This window comes from Phaethon lepturus, unplaced genomic scaffold (assembly GCF_000687285.1).
Source record: "Phaethon lepturus isolate BGI_N335 unplaced genomic scaffold, ASM68728v1 scaffold35260, whole genome shotgun sequence".
Lineage (NCBI taxonomy): Eukaryota > Metazoa > Chordata > Aves > Phaethontiformes > Phaethontidae > Phaethon > Phaethon lepturus.
This window is the reverse complement of record NW_010514634.1, coordinates 535-5,970: the sequence shown is the minus strand read 5'-3', so window position 1 is coordinate 5,970 and position 5,436 is coordinate 535. Positions and strand designations below refer to the sequence as shown.

The window sequence follows — 5,436 nt, the reverse complement described above, 5'->3', positions numbered from 1 at the left end:
CAGGAATGAGCTTGAAGGAGAATGCCATTCTTTCAGGCTCTCCCTGGGAGTTGCCCTGTGCAGATACTGCAGCTGGTCTGTCTTTACAGGATGGCAGTGTAACACACCACCTTCTGAGAAGGAGGCCCAATCGTTAGTTCCTGCAGATGTATTACCAACACATCTGTGTTTATTCCCATGTTTACTGTAGCTAAAGTACCTCATTAGTTTTGGTATCTCCATTTTCAGAGTGGTTTTCTTCTTTAGCATCCTCTTGTTTAGTTTCGTCTTTGCCTTTGGCTCCTTTCTTCCCTTTTGTTGCTGCCTTTTTGTCCTCCTTTTTATCATTTGCTGCCTTTTCTTTCTGTTAAGAAAACAGACCGTGATACAGTAAACACTAATTTCCACCTCGTACATTTGCATAAACACATTCTCAACTCTAAAACCATCTACACAACCTGCTTCTACACACTGAACCTCCTATTGACAAAGATGAGATGAAATTTTCTTAAGGAGAAGTGTTTTCCTTCTATTCTGTCCCGAATGTGCTACTGGGAAGTGCATAATATAAAAGCAGCCATGGCTGGGGTTAAAAGAATTCCTATTTTAAATAGGCATTCAATTAAATTAGCTAAAAAATGTTGGAGTTGAACTGGCCTGTATTTCTGCTGTGCTGCTGAAAGGCATACCACAGAACAAAAAGAACATGTACAACTTGTGGAAATACCAGAATACTTCAGATGTGCTATTAATGCCTATTTAGAAAACTGTAACAAAGCTGTAGTCAAAGGACTTTCCCCCTTCCCTGCCAGAAATATTCCTTACTATAATAAACCATTTGTGTGATAGACAAGTTGGGGGCTCAATAACGAGGACTCTGCATTTATTATTTAAGTGCACTTTCTTATAACTCGGATCAGGGTAAATCAAAACAAAACTTGATGCTACAACTTCTGTAGTAACAGTTTTCTATACGGCAAGGTCAGATCCCAACCCCAAAACAGTAACAAGCACAAGTCTCATTAGCTTCACTTCGGAGGATCTGCCTCTTGCTGCCAGTAGGTAACTGCACTAAGCAAACTAGCTTAGTTCCTTGCTTGATTAGCCTAGTTCCAACAAAGGAGCCATAAATATCTGCAAAATTACTCCTCACAGGTAAGCGAAGATAAACAGATAATTACTGAATGCCTCTCTCTCTACGCAGAAGATGGAGTTGTCTCAGTGACTAGAAGTTACAAAAACTGTGCTTTCTTATTTCAACACCTTGCTTATTAGTGTACAAAATTAATTCACATTAAAAATGAGCTGTTTGCTAAGGGTAAACTCAGATACAGAGTATAAGGGGCAAAGACACCCAATTCTTCAGTGACAGTGATGATTAAAAATTCACCAAAATTAACACCAACCCCTGTAATAATGCAGAAAATTTAAGACAGGAGGTTAGTAGCACTTGAACGGGTGAGGGCCTCTTTCCTCCCTAACATCCCACTCCTCAGTCTGACCTTGCTGAGGGATTTCAGCCCACCTGGGAAACTCTACTACAATACAGCGTTAGGAGTCCCCTTCTCCTGGGCTGTCCAACTTCCAGGAGAGGGAGAAGAAAGATAAATATCACAGTAGTATCAGCACCCAACTATTCTGGTACTGTTTGGCAGCAAGATTTAGAATTGCAATACTACTACGGTACTGGTTTGCTCTCTGTCACTTGAACAGAACTCATCAGACATTTGAAGGACACATAAGTAGTCCACTGTGAGGAGTTCCTCCTCCAGCAGCACCAGGAGGCTCCAAACCCACGAGCACTGGCGTGTTAGTCACGGGCTCTTCCAATGTAAGCCATAAGGGATTTTTAAAGACTTGGGGTTGTTTGAAGAAGGCTATCTTTTTCCTTACCCCATGAAAGAAAGGCAACGAAGTATTAACAGAGCTAAAACTGTAATTCTCTGAGGCCCACTCTTTGATGGTAAAGCCCCCCTAATAAAAAAATTATTTGAGGAGAATCCACAGAAACTGGCATCCATGGCTGGACTCTGACCAGAGAGAAAGTGTCTCGCAGCCCATAGCTGAGTGAGGATCCCAGTATCTCTGCTCTGTTCTCCAAGTTCCGTGGCTTCTGGGGACAAGCTAATGGCTATTCCGTATGGGATCAAGCCCTTTTCCACAACCATGTGAGTCCAGGACAAAAAATACCCAAGGAGATACTGTTACTTTTCAATTTCCAAGCTTCTTCCATCCTCTCGGCTAGTTCTGAGCTAATACCATTGTGTTCGTTTTCCTGAATAACTTTTCTATACAGACGGCAACGTCAGTTCAGTAATAAGGTCATATGTTTTATAAAGTGATAAAAACTTTTTTTCCCAGCTCTATGTTTTTCAATATGGCTAAGTTTAAAAGGTGACATCTATTCTGACACGCAAAAAAACATTCAAAGAACCTGAAGGTTGCAAAGTTAAGCATTTGGGGGGAACAAGAATTAAAGATGCCTGCACAATTCTTATTACATCCCCCTTTGCACAGATATTGACCCAGTATTAGGAGCTCTCGAGAACCAAAAATGCAACTCAGGTATCCTGGCTTCAAACCAGAACCTTAGAAGCAAGAGGACCAACGCTCTCCCAGTCCAGCTGGGGGGCAATGACCAAGGCACCACTTCCAGCAGAACTAAACAGTGTATGATCTCAGAGGGAGACCGCACCATGCAGCTTGTGCAGTAGGGGACCAAACTAAGTTTTGACAGTCACTTACAGTCCTTAACTTTTGAAGGCTTATTTTCACAACTTTTAAGATTCTGTTAAGGCAGCTTTTGTGTATAAACCCTGATGAAAAAAGCAAACTTGAAAATGACAAAAAAGTAAATACCAACAACGTGCATTGTATGCAACCACACCAACCTCTGCACAGGCCATCAGCAGAGGCTGAACCCTGGACTTTTAGATCCCCAAGCCAGGTCTCTGCCACTTGGGCTGGAAGAGTGGTAGGCTCTCCCTTCCCAGGGGACCAGCCACTAGAGGGAGATGGAATCCAGAGTGTGCCAGCTGCTCGCACCGCAGGAATGTGGAGCAGCAGGGTTCCTAGGTTCCCCTGCCGCTCTGGAATGGGATCTAGAAACTCAGTTGCACGACCAAGATGCAGATGTGAAAAATTTGCTCTGCACGGCACTGCAATTACAGAGCTGAGATGCGGGGCTGTCGTGGTTTAGCCCCAGCTGTCCCCAAAACGACAAACGGGGTTCTCCTTCTTGTCCATTTCTCATGACAACTCTGCTGTCCCACAGAGCAGGACTTGGAGGCAGAACAGTTTTCATCATCTGGAAGTCTGCTGTGGCATAGGCAATGGCAAGGCCTTTCAAATGTACAGAAAAGAGCTGCTGGTTGCCAGGCCATCATCCCCTTCTGTAACTAAAACATCTCTTGCACCTCTGCTTTGCCCATATGACCATCCAAAACCACGAGAGAAAATGTATGATGAGAACAGGTTAAAGAACACTAGTTTTGTTGTTGTTGTTTGGTTGGGTTTTTTTCCCAGCTGCAAAATCCAAATGCAATCTGAATGTTTACAGATAGATCTAAAAAAAGCACCACAAACTGTGACCACTGGGCAAGTTTGTGACAGGAAGGAGGCTATAAAGAAACACCTCATGGATTGCAGAACTGTCCCTTTTTAAATTTCAAACTGTTGCTCCAAAGCACAAAGGAGATTTAAATAGCTTCTTTTTTAACTATATTGTCAGATATGCCAATATTTTTCACATTTCCAAAAATATTCAGCTTAAGGGAATGGGCATGTAGAACTTCATCTCCAGTGATTAAAATCTGATAAACTGATAACTAACTGAAAAGAGCGACTTTGAATGAAAACATAGCAAGAAACTGTAATTAAAAGCATGATTTTCAATGCCTTCTCTAATTGAGTCTCTGATCTCTATTCAAAGCATTGCTTTCCCAACAATGCATTATATGAAACTTCAGAACGGCGTTGCAAGGCAAGCAGTAAAGCCTCACCACAACTGATTGAAAATCTGTTCAGTTTACCACATTCCTTAACTAGAAACTGGATAAAATTGTCTTTACATCCTTCACGTTCTTTTAACTCACATAATTCAATGTTAAATCTTTAAAGAAAATACTAAAAACCAGAATGGTTAGTTGTGGATGTTTTTTTTCCCCTACAAATACCTGGAGAAAGAAAAGTGTAACTTCAGTTCAAGAGATCTCGAATGCTTACCTTAGGTGCTGCCTTTTTGGGCTTTGGCTCCGGTTTAGGCGGAGCAGGTTTCTGTACAAAACATACATAAGAAACAGAGTCAGATGAATGCTAGAAACGTTTTAGCAATATGTTCGCAACTTTTGAAAATTAGTCAAACAAAAACTAGTTTTGAGCTGTCTGCTTCCTTCTGTAGTATAAAGGAGTAAACTTCAGAGACAGATCAGCATGTTTTGTTACCCAAACCCAGGTTCCCTCATGTATGTTATGGTGGTTATGGTACAGATGCTGATGGTAGTAGTAAGTAGATCATTACTGTGTCTGGGTGGTACTGTCTGCTGTGAAGGCAAGCGTATGTAAAAAATGAAAGGTACTAACATTTGAACATAACTCTACGTATGAATACACACCTTAGCTTTCACTAAAATGGCTTAAAAAAGGGCTGGGTACACTAAGCGTCTATAGAAAGGCATATCAAGAGCCTGTTTAAGGCTGTGACTTTCGGCTGAACCCTACTGCATGACACAGATTTACACCCTCTAGGTCTCAGTTTACCCAACAGTTGGGCCCGCAAAACCAATGGGCAAGTTACAGGTATAAGGAAAGAGCAGGTAATTTATAGCGCTATGAGCAGGTATACAAGGAGAAGACCTACAGAGAACAAATGCATCTTGAAATCAGTACTCCTTGACTCTGGATACTCGTGTCCAGGCTGAAATGTTAACTAACACGGCTGTTGTATCTCATGTGAAATGTCTAAAAGTAAGCCTGTGATGTGCTGATACTCAAGGACTGGAAACATAGAATAGGGATTTTACTTTTAAATATTGCAATATCCTAACCATGCCTTTCACAATACCGGTAGAAAAAGCTCAAATCATTCCTCTGTAACCGTCCCTTAAAACTTAGCATGCCACGTGATGTAATATTAAAAGAGTAAATAAAGATACTTACAGCAGATAGTCTAGCTGACCTTCTCTTTGGCTGTGTAAAGAAAGATGTGTCACTAAAATTCAGAAAGCATATATAGCAGCACTTTCTCAGAACTGCCACCCAGAGTAACATGGCACATACATGAAGCCCCCATACAAATTTGAGGATTTATGACATTACGGGCATTATGGCGATGACTTCCCAAAAGTGCAGCTTTGTTCAATAGTTCTCTGTGCTGCCTCCCTCTTACCCCACTGAGGTGGTAAGTGATAAAGCTTCCGTACTTCCAGGAGTTGTGTCATGAAGGCTCTGCCACCGAGC

General features: G+C 41.7%; 1 long non-coding RNA gene across 1 annotated transcript in view; it reads right to left on the bottom strand.

The window, feature by feature from the left end:
* LOC104625840 overlaps window positions 1-5,436 on the bottom strand; it is a 7,501-nt gene that overhangs the window by 1,799 nt on the left and 266 nt on the right. The window contains exons 2-4 of the long non-coding RNA XR_738084.1: window positions 5,137-5,166; window positions 4,204-4,254; window positions 200-343 (exon numbers count right to left, since the gene is read on the bottom strand). This is a non-coding gene — a long non-coding RNA (uncharacterized LOC104625840). The remainder of the gene's footprint in view (window positions 1-199; window positions 344-4,203; window positions 4,255-5,136; window positions 5,167-5,436) is intronic.